The 20232-nt window shown below is 47.8% G+C and overlaps 1 protein-coding gene across 5 annotated transcripts in view; it reads left to right on the forward strand.

The window, feature by feature from the left end:
• SRC (SRC proto-oncogene, non-receptor tyrosine kinase) overlaps positions 1-20232 on the forward strand; it is a 54781-nt gene that overhangs the window by 9236 nt on the left and 25313 nt on the right. For 2 of the 5 annotated variants that reach the window (XM_053574207.1, XM_053574211.1), the window contains exon 2: positions 10790-10872. The gene's annotated coding sequence lies outside the window, so the exon portion shown is untranslated. Of the gene's footprint in view, positions 1-632; positions 791-10784; positions 10873-20232 lie in introns of all 5 variants that reach the window. The other 3 variants (XM_053574209.1, XM_053574208.1, XM_053574210.1) reach the window with 3 other exon arrangements.

Genomic DNA, 20232 nt, shown 5'->3' on the forward strand with positions numbered 1-20232 from the left:
GTGCTGAGTGGCGGGAAAGGGAAGTGGCATTCTAGGCAGAGGACCGTGTGAGCCAACGCTAGGCGGTGGGACGGTTTAGAGGGCCCCCGTATCAAGGTGGGTCCCCGACCCCCAGGGTTTGTACAGGCCCTGAGTGAAGTGGACAGGGTGTCAACATGCTGACTGCTGGGATGTGGGGTGATGCTGACTCCTGCCCTCCATACTTCAGATTTCCTTTTGAAGCCTTTGGGAGCAATCGACTGTCCTCCCCACCCCCACCCTCACCAGGTGTTCCCAAAGGCCCCAGAACCAGATGAGCCATAGTTCTATTTGGGGACAATTCTGCTGTTCCTGTTTCTTTCCTGTGCCCTAGTTTTAGAAACAACGTGGGTTTGGTTACCAGTTGGCCATTTGCAGAGAGCTCCCCCCTCCACCCACTCCGCCCACACCTTAGATCTGTGGCTGTTGTGGGCGAAGTAGGATCCAGTGTTGCCACTGGGAGATGCTCCTGGGCTCTGCACCTGGGCAGGGAGTTGGCAGCTGGGCTCTGTTACCCACTGGTGATGGGTACTGGGGACCCCAAGAATGCACTCTGGGAATAGCTTGTACTCTAGGGAAACCAGATACTCACTCTGATTCTTCCCCTACCACAGGGTAGGAGCCATGTGTACTGTGGCAGCCCAGCACAATCCAGAGAGCTTCCCAGAGGAGGTGCCACGTGGCTGGGTCTTAGAGGGTGAGCAAGAGCTCATGAGAAGAAAAGAAGGGTGAGGGCATGCCAGGAAGGGACCCTGTGCGCAAAAGCATGGAGGTAGGAAATAGCCTGGCGCGTAGCTGGGGGGTGAGGGGGCGGAGGGCTGCAGGTCTTACACAGGTGATTAAAGGTGACTTGGTGGTTGATCAGGCAGGCTTTGCCCTGGGGCTGATGGGAGCATCTGGGTTGTGGTTGGCCTCCTGCTGCAGGTGCACGGGGAGGACAAGAAGGTTACAGACCTGGTACAGGTGCTCAGTCACTGATGTCAAGTAAAGCAGCCCACAGAGGCAAGGGCTTAAAGACGGGGGTCAAACCCCCTTACCTGGGGCAGAAGGTAGGGGCTGGTCTGGGGCATTGGAGGAAGTGGGCCAGGGAGGACTTCCTGGAGGAAGAGGTACTCTGACTCACCAGGAGGATGCGGGGTGGGGGCAGAGCCTGGACAAGGGCCTGAACGTGCTGTGTAAGCAGGTCTTCATGTTGGAGCCCCAAGGAGCTACAGAGTCATGACTTGAGGGGATGGCTGGCACCAGTCGGTGGAGAGCCTGGGGTGCCTGTCTCTGGGCAGTGAGGAGGGGCTTTTGGGCTAGTGCCTGGTCCAGGGTCATTGTGGTGAGGTGCCCCTGGTGGCTGCACTGAGAATTGATGGGCCTGGAGGAAAGAGGGGGTGGCCAGCTCTGGTATAGACAAGGGAGTGGTGGGGTGAAGGGTGGGGGCCTCTTCCTCTGGTCAGCCTGCCTGTCCATCCTGCCTGGCAGGGAGAGATGGAGACACGTTGCAGCCTGACTGGCAGATCCCAAAGGTGGCTAGGGTGCGGGACAAGGGCTCCTGGGTTCAGGGCCCGGCCTCCTGCCCTGGTTGAGTAAACCTCACCCAGGCAATGTTTCCTGACTCGGGTGAAGGGCCAGGCCTGCCTATGGCTACCCACCCATGCCTCTTTAAAGACCCCTCTAACCCTCTGGAACCCAGAGAGTCCAAACTCTAGACAGGGTCATTTGAGAGCTATGGCTGCTGACTCTGGCACCAGATGGCGTCTGGCTTTGAATCCTAGTTTTGTTATCTGCTGGCTTGGTGACCTTGGCCAAGTAACTTTATCTTTCTGAGCCTCAGTTGCCCCATCTCCAAGGATGGAGGACACCCTACAGCCTCCATCCTAGGGCTCCAGAGAGGATTAAGTGAGACTTTGGAGGGTTGTGCCCGGCATGGTGCCTACCTCTGGGATCCGGCGTCAGAGCTGTTGCCCCAGCTGGCTGGGGTGCTGGGACCTGCTGGGCTGTGGAGGGTGGCTTCCGTTCGGCCCTGGCTCCCAAGCACAGAGGACAAAGCCGCTTTGTGATAGGACGGATGGAGCGTGGGAGCCCCCCTTCTTGGGCAGTAAGGGCTGCCTGCCCCTCTTCATTCATTTCCCCAAGGGAGAAAGAACTTCCTCAGACAGAGAAGATGGGAAACAAAAATCGGGTTGTGTGGGGGAAGAGGCCAGGCTTGTTGGTGAACTCAGGCGGACTCATTTTCCCTCTGGGCCATTTTCTAAGTCTCAAGCCTACTGTGGGTGCCCCGTTCACTTACACATCCATCCATCCATCCATCCATCCATCCATCCATCCAAGTACCTCCCCCGTGCGAGGCTGTGTACTTTTAGCCAGTGTCTATTCTGGCCTGATGGTACCCAAGCATCCCAACTGTTCACTGTTTTGCGTATTATACCCACTACAGGGTGTTCAGCTATGGGAAAGACAGAAGTGGCCCCTGTCCTCCTGAGGCATGACTCACACTGAGCTATGTCATTAGAGCTGTGGTTTATGCTAGGAAGGAGAAGTTGATGGTCCTCACTTGGGCTGGGAAATGAGGGAAGCCTTCCACGAGGAGGTGGCTTTTGAGCTGAAACTCAAAGAAAGAGCAGAGTGGCTAGATGTGTTGCCATTTAAACACGTGTCTGAGCAATCTGAGCCTTCAGCCCCGCCGACACACCTCATAGTACCCAGGGTTCCTGAAGACCTGAAGGAGATGAGGGAGTGAGGGGTGTGGATGTCGGGCAGAAATGTGTTCTGGGCAGAGGGAACAGCAATGCAAAGGCCCTGAGGCAGAAGCATGCTGGGTTCTTGGGGAGACAGGAAGCTGCCCAGGGCCTGTGTGGATGGAGCAGGAAGGGGAGGGGCTTGTAGGTCACTTTAGGGCCTGGGAAGCCCCTGTGAGGACTTTGCCCTTTGTTTTAGGAGTTGGGGACTATGAAGTGTGTTAGCAGGACTGGAGGCCTCCAATTGGCATTTCAGGAAGGCCTTCTGCTGGGAACTGGCAAGCCCCAGAGAAGGAGGCTGGACCTGGGTTAGGAGGCAGGGAGGGAAGAGGACTTGGGTTGTGTGTGGAGATGAGACTGATAGAGCCTGGGACTGGTTTACATCGGGGTGGTGGTGGGGTAAGCAGAATCATCCTTTTTCTCTTGGGCAGCTGGTGGTGAGGGACAGCATCCCTTCATAGACAGCATCTGGTCCCAGTTTTCTCCCTTTTACATCCAGGTAGAGGCATAGACCCAGCAGCTTCCCCGCCTTGCCCTGAGGGATGGACAGAGTCCTCTAGTTCCTACAGCTTCCAAACACAGGGTATTCCCTAGGTAAAGCCAGCAGGATCTTACCCATTCCACAGATGGGAAAACTGAGGCTGAGAGTGGTACACCATGGCCTGGATTACACAGTAGGGCTGGACCTTGACCTCTCAGGGGCCTATGGAGCCTATGGATTTGGGAAATACAGACCCTTCTCCTAAATCTTAGCTAACAACTTCAGAGTATGCCTGGCATCGTACCTGGACTCTCTGGAGTTGGAAGCTGCCCAGGGTGCTCCTGGGGGTGAAGTTAGGAGGCTGGACTCCAAGTTGCATATTTAGCCTTTGGTTTCTCCTATTGTGAGATGGGCACAGTAATAGTCCCTACCTTACAGTGCTCTTGGGCAGGGGGAGGACCACATGAGGCAGCGAGTGTGAAGTGCAGAGCCCAATGCCGGGCATATAGTATGGGTTCAGTAGTCAACAGGCATTTTGATTATTGTTTTTGTGGGGAGCCCAGGCACTGGCCATGTCCACCTCAGAGCAGGGTTTTGGGGCAGGGCTGGAGTGCTGAGTGGCTTCTTCCAGATAACTCAGCACCTTGGCATTGAAGGTCCTGGAATCCATGGCCAATACCACTTTCCACATGGGGAAACGGAGTCTGGAAGGGCACCTGGATTTGCACAAGGCCACACAACAACTTGGGACAGAGTGGGATTTCTGTAGCATGTTACCTGCCACTCAGCTCCCCTTGCCCTGCTCAGGCATCACCCACTTCCGGGCCTTACCCTTCCCAGCTCTGAGGCTTCTTGCATGAGTCTTAGTGGGAAGGGCTCTTGTCCCGCCTTCCCACTAAGGTTGGGGCTGGGGTCTGGAAGGGGGCTCCCTTCCTGCCTATGAGGAAGCACAAGAGAAGCTGAGTCTGGGACAGGGTGTTAGTGGGAGTGCTGCATCCCCCTGGCTGAACTTTTGCCTTCCCCCGGCTACAGGTCCCGTCTCCAGAAGCACCCCTCCATCTCTGCCAGTGCCAGCCTGAGCCCGTAGTTGCTCCACCTGGCCCCACTGGCAGAGCTGGTTTGAGGCCTGCCAGCCCTGAGCATGTTCACACCATGAACACGGGACCAGACGCGTCTGGCCCGAGGATGGCCTCTTGCTCACTCCTCACTCATTCCTTGCTCACTTAGCAAACATCCTCTGGGACCAGAGTTCCGGCTGGGTGGGGCTTGGGCCTGCAGCTATCTCAGATCTGCGCAGTGCTCTTTGTAAGCTGGTGGTCAGAGGCTCTGCCACAGAGACGTGTCAGGCAGGTGGCAGGAAGGTGCAGTGGTTAGGGCTGGACCTGGGGCTGAGGCCTGCCACCTCTGCTTCCTGTGGGGCCCGTCCATTCATCCATCCAACAAGTATTTACTGAGAACTACTATGTGCCAGATAATATGAGATGCAGATATAGCGAATAACCAACCAGACAAAAATCCCTACTTTTGTAGAGCTCACATTCTAGAGGGGAGAAAGAAAAGCACAACAAATAAGGAAACTACACACATGGTCTGTAAGAAGGTGACAAGTGCCCTGAATCTGGGCTCAAGAAGGAATGGGAGTAGTGGAGGCTGGGCTGCCATTAGACAGTGGCCTGGGAGGGAGCTCACACCTGGAGGGAGTTCACACCTGGAGGGAGCTCACACCGAGGCAGGGGAGAGAGTGGCCATGCAAAGACCCTGAGGCCAGGGCAGGCCTGCAGTGTTGGAACATTAAGGAGGCCAGAGGAACAGAATGAGGGAGGGGGAGAATAGTGGGAGATGAGGGCAGAAGGGCTAAGGGGCCAGCGTGATGGGGATGCCTCTTGGCCATTCTAAAAACATTGGCTTTGGACTCGGAGTGCGATGGGGGTCACAGGAGGCATCTGGACACACCTGGCTGCTGTGTGGAGAGCGGACTGCAGGGTGAGGGTGATGGCAGTGTGAGTGATGGAGAGATGATCTGAGTGGTGCATTAGGATTGTGGTGTGCAGGTGATTGTGGTTGTTGGAGAGGGAAGGGATCAAGCATATATATATATATTTTTTGAGTTATTTAATTTAATTCCCCCCTTTTCTACTCTCTCTTCTGGAGGCATATTAATATAATGAAATCTCCTGAAGCCATCCATGACCCCAAACACTACCTGCCCATGGCCTGTCCCACCCCCTCCATACTGGTTCTATCCCACCCCTCTCCTGTGTCACTTTAAAGCAAATCCCAGGTGCCATCTTTCATATGTAAATACTTCATTATATATTTCTAAAAGACAAGGACTTGTATGTTTAAAAAGTAGCCACACAGCCATAATACATCTGAAAGAAATTAATAATAATTTTTTTTTTAGAGACAGAGCGTTACTTTGTCGCCCTTGGTAGAGTACCGTGGCGTCACAGCTCACAGCAGCCTCCAGCTCTTGGACTTAGGCAATCCTCTTGCCTCAGCCTCCCAAGTAGCTGGGACTACAGGTGTCCACCACAATGCCTGGCTAAATAGTTTCTTTTAAAATTAATTGACTAATTAATTAATTATATTTGTGGAGACAGGGTCTCACTAAGTTGCCCAGGCTGGTCTTGAACTCCTACAGGTGATCTATGGTGAACACTTAGGGCACACTTGGCTAGGGTCTGGGCCTTGTCCTGAGCACTTCACCTATATGAATTCATTTAATCCTCACAATAACCCTTTGAAATAGATTATTATGTTCATCTCTATTTTATAGGGGAGGCAACAGAGGCACAGAGAAGTGAAGTAACTTTCTCAAGGTCACACAGTGAGGAACAAACAGAGCAGGGTTTTGAATCTGGCAATCCATCTCTTGATCCCTATGTGTTGAGGGTTGTGTGAGCCTAGAAAAGAGGGTACCTTTGTCAGTCTGGGTGGCCAGCAAGGTCAGGTACTGCCTGAGGTCAGGCCCAATGGGTGCACTGGAGTTCTTAGGAGGGGCTAGGGAGGGAGGGAGGGTTGGTGATGCGCAAAGGCTTGGAGGCTGAGGATAGAGTTAAGGGAGGGCTAAGGGAGAGGGAGGCAGAGCTTATACTCCCCCTCGGAGTTTGGCCTTGGTCTTGTGAAGAGCAGTCAGAAGTGATAAGGGTTTGGACCATGTTGCTGGCCACTGCCCCCACCTCAGACTCAGAGATCTACCAGAGACCCCATTTCATGAATGAGTAAAGGGAGGCTGGGCCTGTGGTCACACAGCCAAGGTGGATTGTGTGGAGGGGCCTGGCCACTGTGTGCTCCTGCCCACCAGTGTCCCTGGAGGGAGGCACTGAACGGGCGTGGGCGGGGAGGAGTGGCACTGTGTGTTCCCCGAGCAGAGATGCAGCAAGAGCGGCTGGCAGGGAACAGCGGGTGCCGTGGGCAGGGGCCGGCTGGCGCCTGTCCCCCCAGGGCCCATCAGCCAGCAGGGACTGGGTAGCTGGGAGCTCCGGAAGAGGTGACCTTAAGCTGGGAGAAAGCAAAACTTGTCACCTCCTGATACTGGAGGATCTGCTGAGTGATCCTTGATATGCCTGGGGTGCAGGTACAGATGCTGAAGCCCAGGTTGGGGGTGTGACTTGCCCAAAGTCCCACAGAGATTCTGATGGAGGCCTTCCCATCAGCCCCTAGGTGGTCAGCCCTCAGCACCTGGGCCGTGATGGGTGTGGGGGCCCTTTGGGGTCAGTGTCTCTTCTTCCAGCTCCTCCTTAGCCCAGTACTCTTGGGCCTGGTGCCCCAAGAATCTTACCAAAGGTGCCGGTGCCCCCTGTCTACACCCTTCCTCAGAGCAGACCTCAGCCTTGCTGTGTGGCTCAGGGCTGGGCAGCCCTCCTCTCTGAGCCTCAGCCTTAATGGTAAAAAGGGATAGCCCCCGAGGCCTCCTGAGGTTGAGGTGGGCCTTCTGGCCTTGTGGCTCTCCAGCCCACCTGCTGTCTGGTAGGGGGTTCTGGGCTAGAAGTTGGGGTGCGAAGGGGTCAGTAAAACCCCCAAGTCTGTTGACCTCACTAGCTCCATGGGCAGGAGGGTCCAGCAGGCCCCTTCTCAGTGACCACACTCTTGGCCATGGGCCTTGGAGGAAAGAGGGCGGTAGGGGAGATGTATGGGGAAGGGGGCGTCACCTTCTATGTGCCTGTCTTTCCCCCATTTTTCTGCTGAGGAAACTGAGGCCGTGTGACTCGAACCAACCTAGCCCCTTTGTCTGAGGTCCCTGTGTAGGCCTTTGCCAAGGCAGTCCTGTCTGCCACCCTTTCTTCACAACAGCCTAGACTTTGGACCTCAGATGAGCTGCCCCTTCCTCCAGGAACCCCACCATGGTTTAGTTGTCTCCTTTTGCCTCTGCAGCCCTCAGGAGCTGGAGATCACTGTGCTCAACAAGGATCACTGCAGGATGGGGGCTCTGTGCCCTGACACCCCCAGCCCCAGGGGCCTGAGAGAACCTTCATGGGCCCCCTCAGTTTTTCAGGCCTTCCTGACTTGACTTGCTGACAGACCCTCTTGGAAACTCCCCTGAGTCTCCTCATACCTGGGCCAAGGGCCTCCACAGCTCTGCCCCCTCCAGGCTGCCTGTCCTGTGCTCCCTGAAGACACATTGGGGGAGAGGCTTTGGTGTCACTAGGCTCTGGGTTGCACCCTGGCTGTTTACTCTCTGGCTGCAGCAGCCTCCTGGAGCCCCTGTGTCCTCATATGTAAAATGAGTTTGGTCACAGCCTGCTCTAGGGCTACTGAGAGTGTTGGAGGGGTGGTGTGAACCCCAGACAGGAGGGCGTAGCGGGGAGAAGCTGGGTTGGGGGAATGTGGGTCTCCACACCCTGGTGAGCACACCCCATCCACCCCTAGTCTGTACAGGAGCAGCTGACGACAGTGGGGTCTGGGAAGGGACTGAGTTGGCCCTGGACCCTGGGCTCAGTTCCCCAAAGCCCAGGATGGCAGATCCCACTGGGGAGACACTCAAAGGCATGGGGACTTGTCACTCAGTTTCTAAGGAGTAGGATCTTAGGTACATCATCTAACCTGTCTGTGCGTTAGTTTCTTCGTTTGTATAGTCAGGTAATAATGGCACATAGTAAGTGCTAAATAAATACTAGCTATTACTACTGTCATTATTCAGATTCTCATTCAGAGGCTGTCCTTTCTACATTTTTACTTTTGTAGAAAAATACCCAGTTGAGGCGGTAATTCTTTTGTTAGTGTGAAAGACAAAAAGAGAAATGAGGTGAAGATCCCTGCTCATGAGCAGCTTCCACTCTGGTGTGGGAGGCCAGAGAGGAGGCAGAAAGAGGGCATTGGGCCCCAAGGGACACAGTTTCCATCTGCAAAATGGGCAGGTTGGACTGGTGCCTTGTCATGCCCTTTCCAGCCTCAGCTTCCCCCTCTGTGGATGGGGCCGGTGTTAGCGTACGGTTGTTGTGAGGAATATGTGGCATCAGGTGGGGACCCAGCCCTGAGGGTCCCCAGGGGGTCACACACTCATTCCAGAATGGTCCTTCTGAGTCTCCTTGGCCCAGACTGACACTAGCCAGTCTCAGCTCAGAGGCTAATGGGGTGGGGGAGAAAGGTCTTTAGAGTCTGGAGACTTGGTGCCTGTTCCCTGCCCTATCCTGGCCTGCTGTATGGCCTTGGGCTAGCCACTCTCCATCTCTGGGCCTCCATCTCCCCTTTTGCAAAATGGGCTGGCTAAGACTGGGGTCTGCTTTGTCCTTGGTATAAGGACTTTCTGTAAGAACCCAGCTGGAACCAGTGGGCTGAGGGAGAGGTGCCAACTGTGGCCTGGGGCCAGGAGAGCTGCGGGCCTCCACTGGTCCTCTGCTATCTTGGATGATGGCCTAGGCACCTGACTTACGTTCTCTGAGCCTCCCTCTGTGCCCTCCTCTGGAGGGGGGGGTGATTGTCACTGTGTAACAGGGTCCTAGTGAGAACTAGAGAGCTAACTGTGACAATGAGAATGATAATACTAGCAGTGGGTGTAAGGGCTCCCGCTTAACAAGCATGGTCTGAGTGCCCAGGGCTTTATACACATTAGCTCATTTGCCTTTGCAACTACTCCAGGATGACTATAAGCATCTCTGTTTCCAAAGGAAGCTTTGGTCTACTTGTCCAGGGACCCCCCTCAACCACAATGCCCCCACCTGCTGGCTGGAGCAGGTGCCTGAGGCAGCCTTTTTTTTTTTTTTGAGACAGTTTCACTTTGTGGCCCTGGGTAGAGCGCAGTGGCATCATAGCTCACAGCAACCTCAAACACCCGGGCTCACTTGCATCAGCCTCCTGAGTAGCTGGCACCCGCCACAACACCCAGCTATGTTTTAGACATGGGGGTCTTGCTTTTGCTCAGGCTAGTCTTGAATTTGTGAGCTCAAGCAATCTACCCATCTCGGCCTCCTGGAGTGCTAGGCTGAGGCAGCCTTCTGCTCTCCTCTCTCCAGAAGCAGGATGGCTGCCAATGGTCCCTACCCACTGCCTCCTCCCTCCATCCCCTTTGCATTCCCAGCAGATTCCACTATCCACTCTCCCTCCACCCTTGGGCCACTCTTATCAGGAGACATTCCTGCACTGGCTGAGAACAGTTTCCACCTTGGGCCCTTCCAAGAGGGTGCGATTGCTGATAGAGGCCCTGTTGGTGCCTCCTTCAGGGGATGGGTCTTAGGGTAGAAACTGAGAGCCCAGACGATCCAGGTTTGCCTCCAGACACTGTCTTTACGAGCTATGAGACATTAGGCAAACAGCCAGACCTCAGTTTCCTTCTCAGTTTTCTCATCTGCAAAATGGGGCTAACCACAGAGGACTGGGGCGGCTTTACCTAGGCTCACACGTCTATAGCGCACTTCTTAGCATGGTGCCTGCCACACACGGGAGCTGTTGTTATTCTGAGGGCCAAGTGTCCCTCCTCTTTGTGGGGCCCCTGTGTCTCTCCTCTTTGTGAGGCCCTGTGTAGTTTATTCAGCGCCTGTGTCTATCTTCTGGTGAGTGCATGTCAGGAAGGCCCCTGTTTTTCTTCTTCAGGTTTATGGGACGAAGGGAAGGTGGAGCTTGAGTTAAGTTATTTTCAGAAGTTGAGAACCAGCAGTGTGATCGTGGGCAGTCCCTTTCCTCTGAGCCTCCATTTCTTGGTCTGTTCTATGAGCACTGGGACCTGGGTGAAGCTTTGTCCCAGCTCCTTGTCACTGTTCCTGTACCTTCTGTAAGTCCTCCCTAGGCTGGCCCTGCCATTTGGCTTTTGACTGTCTTTCTTTGCAGTGTAGGGCATAAGAGGTGCTCAGCTAAGCTGATTCACGGAAATGCCTCTTGTCCTTGAAGCCCTTCTCAAATGCTGCCTCTCCCAGGAAGCATTTCCCGGTTTCTCCCAGCCAGAGGGGATCTCTGGTTCTCTGAACGCCTGGTCTGAGGCTGTTTGGTGGTACCTGATTCAGTCCACCTCAGTGCCCTAGTAACAGATAAATAACCAACAAGGACTTGTGCTTGCCCTGTCTCATTTAATCCTCAACAACAACCTTGCAAGGTAGCTATTACTATTATTCTTCTCTTTACAGAACAGAACAGAACAGAACAGAACACAAAGGCCAGAAAAGTGAAGTAACTTGCCCAGCTATGAGAGCCAGAGCCAGAATTTGAAACCAGGTAAGTCTGTGTTTTTCTTAAAAAGGGAAGAAAAACGTTTACAATTAGTGGGTTTTAGTATATTCACAGATTGTGCAACCATCACCACAGTTTATTTTAGAGCATTTTCATTACTCCAAAAAGAAACTGAATGCAAATGACAGTCATTCCCTACTTCCCCCTAAACTTTCCTTCCCCAGGCCTAGGCAACAATTAACTAGTTTCTGTTTCTGTAGATTTGCATACTCCACACACTTCATATAAATGGAATCATACAATATGGGAGTGTTTTATGATGGCTTTTCTCACTTTGCATAATGTTTTCAAGATTCACACGTATCAATACTTCACTCCTTTTTCTTGCCAAATAATATTCTATTATATAAACATACCATATTTTAATTTTTTTTTTTTTGCAGTGTTTGGCCAGGGCTGGGCTTGAACCCACCACCTCTGGCATATGGGGCCAGCATCCTACTCCTTTGAGCCACAGGCACCTCCCTGTATTCTTACAGTAAAAGCATGTGTCAGCCACGTTATTATTTACCATAGTATATGTTAAACAGATTTTTATTTACAGGTTACAAGGTTACACAATATCTTCTTTTTTTTTTTTTTTTGTAGAGACAGAGTCTCACTTTATGGCCCTCGGTAGAGTGCCGTGGCCTCACACAGCTCACAGCAACCTCCAACTCCTGGGCTTAAGCGATTCTCTTGCCTCAGCCTCCCCAGTAGCTGGGACTACAGGCGCCCGCCACAACGCCCGGCTATTTTTTGGTTGCATTTTGGCCGGGGTTGGGTTTGAACCCGCCACCCTCGGTATATGGGGCGGGCGCCTTACCGACTGAGCCACAGGCGCCGCCCACCATATTTTAATTTATCCATGCTTCAGCTGATGGACATTTGGATTGTTTCCGCTTTTTGGCTAATATGAGTAATGCTGCTATGGCCATTCGTGTGCGAGTTTTTGTGTAGACATGCGCTCTCCTTTCTCTTGAGTAAATACCTAGGAGTGGAACTGCTGGATCCTATTCTCCGTGTAACCTTTTGCAGAACTGCCAAACTGTTTTCCAAAGCAGCTGCAGCATTTTACATTTCTACAAGCAACGTCCGGAGGTTCCCGTTTCTCCACATCCTTGCCAACGCTTGTCTTTTTGATTCTAGCCACGGTGGGGAGTGTAAAGTGGTGTCTCACTGTGGTTTTGATTCGCATTCCCCTAATAACTAATGATGCTGAGCATCTTTTCATGTGCTTATTAGCTATTTGTGTATTTTCTTTGGAAACATGTTTATTCAGGTCTGTTGCCCATTTTAAAATTGGGTTGTTTGTCTTTTTGTTGTTGAGTTGGAGGAAATTCTTCTATCATCTAAATATCAGATATATTGTACATCAGATATATGATTTGCGAACATTTTCTCCCATTCTGTGGGTTTTCTTTTTACTTCCATGTTGGTGTCCTTTGGAGTTGTATTTGATAATGTCCAGTTTGTCTATTTTTCCTTTTGTTGCTTGTGCTGTAGGAGTCGGATCTAAGAAATCTTTGTTATCCAAGGTTGTGAAATTGATTTATCTCTCTCTCTCTCAATATATATATGTAATTATATATAATATATAGTAATGAGTGTGTGTTTTTTTTTTCTTTTCTTTTTTATTTTTTTGGAGCTAGAGTCTCGCTTTATTGCCCAACTTGGAGTGCAGTGGGGTGATCACAGCTCACTGCAACCTCAAACTTCTGGGCTCAAGTGATCCTCCTGTCTCAGCCTCCTAAGTAGCTGGGACTACAGGTGTGCAATACCACACCCAGCTAATTGTTTTACCTTTTGTAGAGATGGGGTCTCTTTATGTTGCCCAGGCTGGTCTTGAACTTCTGGGCTAAAGTGATCCTCTTGCCTTGGCCTCACAAAGTGCTGGGATTGTGGGTGTGAGCCACTGTGCCTGGCTGTTGTTTTCTTTTTCTTTCTTTCTTTTTTTTTTTTTTTTAATTGAGACAGAGCCTCAAGCTGTCACCCTGGGTAGAGTGCTGTGGTGTCATAGCTCACAGCAACCTCCAACTCCTGGGCTTAAGCGATTCTCTTGCCTTAGCGAGAGTGAGTGAGTCTTACTATATTGCCCTCAGTAGAGTGCTGTGGTGTCAACAGCTCACAGTAACCTCAAAAGACTACACTATGAGCCTTACTATGTTGCCCTTGGTAGAGTGCTGTGGCATCAACAGCTCACAGTAACCTCAAACTCCTGGGCTTAAGCGATTCTCTTGCCTCAGCCTCCCAAGCAGCTGGGACCACAGGTGCCCACCACAACGCCCGGCCATTTTTTGTTGCAGTTGTCATTGTTGTTTAGCTGGCCCAGGCTGGGTTGGAACTCACCAGCCTGGTGTACGTGGCTGGCGCTGTAACCACTGTGCTACAAGCACCGCACCCTGGCTATTGTTTTCTTAATTTTATTTTTGGATTGCTCATTGTTAGTGTATAGCAATACAATTTATTTTTATATATTGATCTTGTACTTTGCAAGCTTTCTGAACTCCTTTATTAGAGTTAGCATTTTTTGGGTAGAATTCTTAGGATTTTTTATACGTAAGATCATGTTATCTGCAAATAGAGATAGTTTTGCTTCTTCCTTTCTAATCAGGATGCTTTACATTTCATTTATTCCCCTAATTGATCTGGCTAGATCCCCCAGCACAAACTTGAGTAGAAATGGTGGGAATGGACATCCTTGTGGCATTCCTGATTTTAGGGAGAAGCATCTAATCTTTTACCGTTAAGTATAATGTAGCTGTGGGCTTTTCATAGCTACCCTTTCTCAGGTTGAGGAAATTCCCTTTTACTGAGTGATTTTAACAGGAAGGGTCATTGGATTTTGTCAAATGATTTTTCTGAATGTATTGAGATTATTGTGTGGTTTTTGTCCTTTATTCGATCAGTGTGGTATATTACATTAATTGATTTTCAGGAGTTAAACCAACATTGTATTCCTGAGACAAATCTCACTTGGTCATGGCACATAATTCCTTGCATATGTTGTTGGATCCAGTTTTCTAGGTATTTTATAGAAGAGTTTTTATATCCCTATTCATATGAGACATTGGTGTGTAGTTTTCTTATCGTGTCTTTATGTGGTTATGATATCAGGGTAATATTGGCTCTGTAGATTGAGTTGGGATGATATTAATTCTTTAAATGTCTTGTAAAATTCACCAGTGAAGCTATCTGGGCCTGGGCTCTTTTATTTGTGTGTGTGTGAAAAGTTTTAAAATTACCAATTCAATCTCTTTACTTGTTTTAGATTTATTCAGATTTTCTGTTTCTTCTCAGTTTTGGTAGTTTGTGTTCTTCTAGGAATCCACCCATTTTGTGTAAGTTATTGAACTTTTTGGCATGGAGTTGTTCATAATATTTTCTTATAATCGTCATTTCTTTAAGGTTTTTAGTAATGTCTTCTCTTTCATTCCTGATCTTAGTAATTTGTCTTCTCTTTTCTTCCTTTGTTCAGTTAGGTAAAGGTTTGTCAATTTTGGTTATCTTTTTAAATAATCAACTTTTGGCTTTGTTTTTTCTCTATTTAAAGAAATCTTCTATTTCATCAGTTTCTGCTCTAATCTTTATTGTTTCCTTCCAATTACTTGCCAATGTTCTTTTGCCAATGTCTGAAGGTAGAGGGTGATGTTATTAATTTCAGATCTTTCTTCTTTTTTAATCTAGGCATTTGCAGCTATAAATTTCCCTTGAAGTTCTCTTTTACTGTATCTAAACATTTTGTTATCTTCTCATTTTCATTTATCTCAAAGTATTTTCTAATTTTTTTTGTGATTTATTCTTTAATTCAGTTTAATTCTTTAATTAGTTCCTGAGGATGGTGTTGTTTAATTTTTACATCTTTGTGATTTCCCAGATTTCTCTCTGTTACTGATTTCTTGCTTTATTCTCTCATGGTTGGAAACATGCTTTGTATGATTGCACTCCATTTAAATTTATTGAAGCTTGTTTTATGGTGCAGCATATGGTCTGTCCTGGACAAGAATGTGTATTCTGCTGTCACCGAGTAGCTTGTGTAGTTGTAATTTGCATTTATCATATGAGTGAGGTTGAGCGTCATGTGGTTAAGAGCCATTTGGCTTGCTTTGTCTGTAAACCATTGGTGGTCATTTTTCTTTTGTGAGAGTTCAATATTTTTCTTAATTTGCTGTTTGTCTCTTGAATTTGTATATGGCGTTTATTGAGCCACACAGATATTACAGATTTTTTATTGATTTATCATTTTAAAAATGATTTCTAGGTTTTGTGTTATGTGTAGGAATGCTTTTCTCATTCTGAGATTAGAAAATATATTCTGGCCTTCTATTTTTGGAGCGTTAGTTTCATTTTTTTTTGTGGGTTAAATATGATTAATTTGGAATTTTTTTTTTTTTTTTTTGAGACAGAGTCTCACTTTGTCACCCTTGGTAGAGTGCTATGGCGTCATAGCTCATAGCAACCTCAAATTCTTGGGTTCAGGTGATTCTCCTGCCTCAGCCTCCCAAAGTAGTTGGGATTATAGGCGCCACCATGATACCCAACTAATTTTTCTACTTTTAGTAGAGATGGGGTCTTGCTCTTGCACAAGCTGGTCTTGAACTCTTGAGCTCAAGCAATCCCAAAGTGCTAGGATTACAGGCGTAAGCCACGGCATCTGGCCTGATTGATTTGGAATTTATTGGCAGAAGGAATGAGATTGAGGTCCAATTTGATTTGTTTCCTGCCGTCAGACTGTTGTTCCCAACTTTATTTTAAAAATAGTTCACCTTTTCTATCATTAATGTGAAATGCCACCTTCATTGTATATTAAATTTCTCTGTGTTTGGGGGCAGTTTTTGGATGCTCTGTTCTGTGCCATTGATCTATTTATATGCTGATATCACATAGTTTTCAGTACTATTGTACTGTTGTACTATTGTTGTACTATTTTTCCTTCTTTACTATTCCTTTTAGCATTTTGCTCTTATCCATATGCTTTAATCAATTTAAAAATCAAGTTGGCTAGTTAAAAAAAAATTCCTGTTGGGGCTTTTATTGGGATCCCATTCAACTTTTAGTTTGATTTCAGAATAATTGCTATCTTAATAATGCTAAGCTTTCTTTCATTTTATTTGCTAACTGCTATTGGTATATAGATATGTTACTGATTTTTGAATATTAACTTAATTCCCTGCCACTTTATTTAATTTGCTTTAAAGCTTCAAGTTGGATCTCAATCTCACTCCTTATGCCAATAAATTCCAAATTAATCATATTTAAACCTTAAAAAAGTGAAATTGTAAAGCTCTAAAAATGGAAGAACAGGATATATTTTAATAGTTTTGCAGTAGATTTTCTTGGATTTCCCAGATTTATATCCATACCATCTGCAAATGATGATACTCTTATCTTCTCTTTTCTAATATAATTTTATTTCTTCCATTTCATTTTCTAAGCTAATTGCATTGGCAGGCATCTTAAAGTGAGGTTAACTAGTGAACGTGTCCTAGTCCATTCAAGCATCTTTGATGAAATACCACAGACGAGGTGGCTTAAAAAACAAACATTTATTTTTCACAGTTATGGAGGCCGGAGAGTCTGAGATCAAGGTGCTGGCAGATTCAGTGTCTGGTGAGGGCTCTCTTCCTGATCTGTGGAAGGTCGCCTTCTTGGTGTCTCCTCACACAGCAGGAAGAGAGGGCTCCAGTCTCCTCTTCTTTTAAGGGCAATAAACCTATCACAGGTGCTCTACCCTCATGACTGCATTGAAATTACCTCATAAAGGCCCCACTTCCAAATACCATCATACTGGGGACTAGGGCCTCAACATAAGAATTTGGGGAGAACACTCATTGAGTCTCCCCTACAACATGCCTGTTTTTTCTGGACTCTTTCACTGTGGTGGCCCTGGCTCCCAATCAAGTCTACCAGACAATCCTTCCAGGGCCAAGCACAGGGTGGGGCGCTTTTACCTAATTATGAGAGTGATTAGAAATGAGGTCCAGGGTCTGAAAGTCTCCCATAGAAATGATAATAATAGCTAATATTTGTTGAGCACTTCCTGTGTGCCCAGGCACTTTACAAATACCACCTCCTGTTTTCCTCACAATAAGCCAATTATGCAGTGGCAATCATACCAATTCCCACTTAGTTTTTCTTTTTCTTTTTTGCAGTTTGAACCTGGGTTTAAACCCATAACCTCTGGTGTATGGGGCCGGTGCCCTACTCCTTGAGCCACAGGCGCTGCCCACCAATTCCCACTTTAGAGGGGTGAGCTGAGGCATGGCTGGGCAGTGGTGAGCTGGCCTCTGAGCCCAGCTTTTTGGTTCCAGACATTTTTTTTTTTTACCCCTCCTGGTGCTTCTGCTTCCCTGGAGGGTCCAGAGACACAGGCGGTGATTAAGAGGTTGCCCTTTGACCCCTGTGTTGTCTTTTGCATGGTGAGTGAGACAGCAAGGGTGCCTCCTGACAGCACTCTCCTGAACTGTGAGCAGCCAAGCTCTGCTGCACTCACTTGCTGGGTGGCCTCAGGCAGGGTTCCAGCTCCTCGGAACCTTGGTCCCATCTGTGAAGTGGGTATAATTCTAGTCCCTGCTTCATGGTGTTGTCAGAGCAGTCGAGAATCAACTACATGTAAAGTGTCCTGCTTTGTGCTCCTTTTTTTTTTGTTTTTTTGAATATTTGAATATTTTTTAAAAATCTTGTTTAAATTTCCTCTCCTTTGTCACCCTGGGTAGAGTGCTGTGGCATCATCATAGCTCATAGCAAACTCAAACTCTTGGGCTCAAGTGATCCTCTTGCTTCTCGAGTAGCTGGGACTAGAGATGCCTGCCACAATGCTTGGCTAATTTTTCTATTTTTAGTAGAAATGGTGTCTCGCTCTGGCTCTGGCTGCTCTCCAACTCCTGAGCTCAAGCAATCCACACACCTCCGCCTCCCAGAGTGCTGGGGTTACAGGTGTGAGCCACCGCCCCCAGCCTCCCCGCTTTGTGCTTGGCCTCCAAGGTCCTGCCGCCCACTACTGCCTCCTCTTATTCTCCACAGTGATGGTCACAACAGTAAATAACACGGCGCTGTTGAGTGAGCATTTATTCTTTTCCTGGCACATGGACTTGCTCTTGAATTTTCCAGATGTTAGGCATGTTCTTATTCCCTTTTTCGAAGGGAGGAAAGAGGCAAAATGACTTGCTCAAGAAGATTCACCTAGTAAAGCAGACCCAGCACTTGAACTCAGGCTTGACTGGTGTCCTTACTCCCTCTCACCACCTGAGCACCGTGGCCTCCCCTCCACCCTTAGAAGTGAAGGTGATGTTCGTCAGGGTTGGGAAGGAAGGGGCTGTTCTATTGTGTCCGAACAACGGCTTGTTGTGGGCATCTGTGACCAGGAGGTGAGAGAGAGTGTGGTGCTTTTGGTCAGTCAAGTCGTGGGGGGAGCTGGGAGAGGCCATCGGAGAGGGTGGCAGCAGTAACTGCAGGGCTGGGTGGCCTCAGGGGAGGGGTTTAGGCCCAATTTACAGGGGAGTGATAGGAAGATCTTGAATATTTTTTAAAAATCTCTGTTTAAAAAAAATCATGACAAAGTAATTTATTTTTTTTTTGAGACTGCGTCTCAAGCTGTCGCCCTGGGTAGAGTGCTATGGTGTCACAGTTCACAGCAACTACAAACTCCTGGGCTTAAGTGATTCTCTTGCCTCAGCCTTCCAAGTAGCTGGGACTACAGGCGCCCGCCACAACACCCGGCTATTTTTTGGTTGTAGTTGTCATTGTTGCTTGGCAGGCTGGGGCTGGATTTGAACCCGCCAGCTCTGGTGTATGTGTCTGGTGCCCTACCCACTGAGCTACAGGCGCCGAGACAGACAAAGTAATTTCTAAATGTCAGTTGACACAGAATATAAAGTAAAAAAGGGATTTTCCTCTCCTCACCCCACACCTTTTGGATGAAACATTGTGAAGAATTTAGAATCCTTCCAGAACTTTCTGGAAGCCTCCAGAGTATGTGTGCATGTGTTAATGTACACATGCATGTGGAAACCCATTTTTGTTACAGAAATATACTGGTTCATGTTTGCTACAGGCCAGGTACCACCACTAAGTCCATTCCATGCATCGTCACATTTATTCCGCCGCCAACCCTGTGACGTAGGTAGCATCATTGTCCCCATTTTTCAGATGAGGAAACTGAGGCCCCAAGCTGTCCAGTGGAGATTCTTATCTGCCTTCTTCCTCTTTTCACTTAACAGGGTGTGGTGAGCATCTTCTCAGGTCACACTGAGCTCTTGTTCTTTTATTTCTTTTTCACATTTTTTTGTAAATACAGGTTCTCGAATCTTGCTCTGTTGCTCAAGCTGGAGTGCAAGTGGTGCATACTTCACTAAATCTCAAACTGCTGGGCTCAAGCGATCCTCCTGAGTAGCTAGGACTCCAGGAGCACATAACCACACCTAACTAATTAAAAAAATTTTTTTTTGTAGAGATGAGGTCTTGCTGTGTTACCCAGGCTGGTTTTGAATTCCTGGCCTCAAAACCAGATTTTCCTGCCTCAGCCTCCCAAAGTGTTGGGATTACAGGCATGTGCCACCAAGCCTAGCCTTCTTGGCCTTTTAAAAATTTTTTTATTTTTAAAGGAATATAAAACTATTGACCACTGTTCACTATTATTTACAATAAAAGTAAACAATATACAATTAGATAACATTCTGATTATTATGACTTTTTTTATGGCTTCTGCTCAACCAGTAACCCAAATACTGAAAAGTTTGAGTCTACATGTAAGGGATGAGTTGCGTTAAGGAAAAAACATGCACGTCAATAGTTTTAGATTACAGAGTTTGTTCACACATTTATGTAAAAAGGGATGAAACTGCCAACATGGTTTAACCATCTGATTAGGTTTCTGTAAGCCAAGCCTAGGAATGGATTACTACAAGAATCTTTAATGACCATTTAACTAAGTCTTATTTGTTTACCTCATTAGAACACACCAGGATTTGTCTAGTTTCCTCACGTGAGTGGGTAGGTTATTGGTTATGATAAAGCTTTTCCTTTTAGAAATTTTGTAAACACAATTTTGCATCTATATGACTACAGATATAGATTCTGACGTGGCTGCTTTTAAATTATCCATTTAAATTGTCGAATTAAGAATCAACTATTTAATTTGAAACATTATGGCTTCAGGAAAATTTTCTATTATTACATTGCTCAGAAGGATCGTATTGCAGACACCTGGGCTCACCTGTGATTTTTGTTTTGGTGAATGTTTAAAAACAAAGAAAATCATTTACATATGAATGTCACGTATACACATACAGAAACAAATTTAAAAAAAAAACAAAACAACCCCAGAATGGTCCTTAGGCAAAGAGTTAAACACAAGTTCTTACTGAA

The sequence above is a fragment of the Nycticebus coucang genome, chromosome 21, assembly GCF_027406575.1.
Source record: "Nycticebus coucang isolate mNycCou1 chromosome 21, mNycCou1.pri, whole genome shotgun sequence".
NCBI lineage: Eukaryota > Metazoa > Chordata > Mammalia > Primates > Lorisidae > Nycticebus > Nycticebus coucang.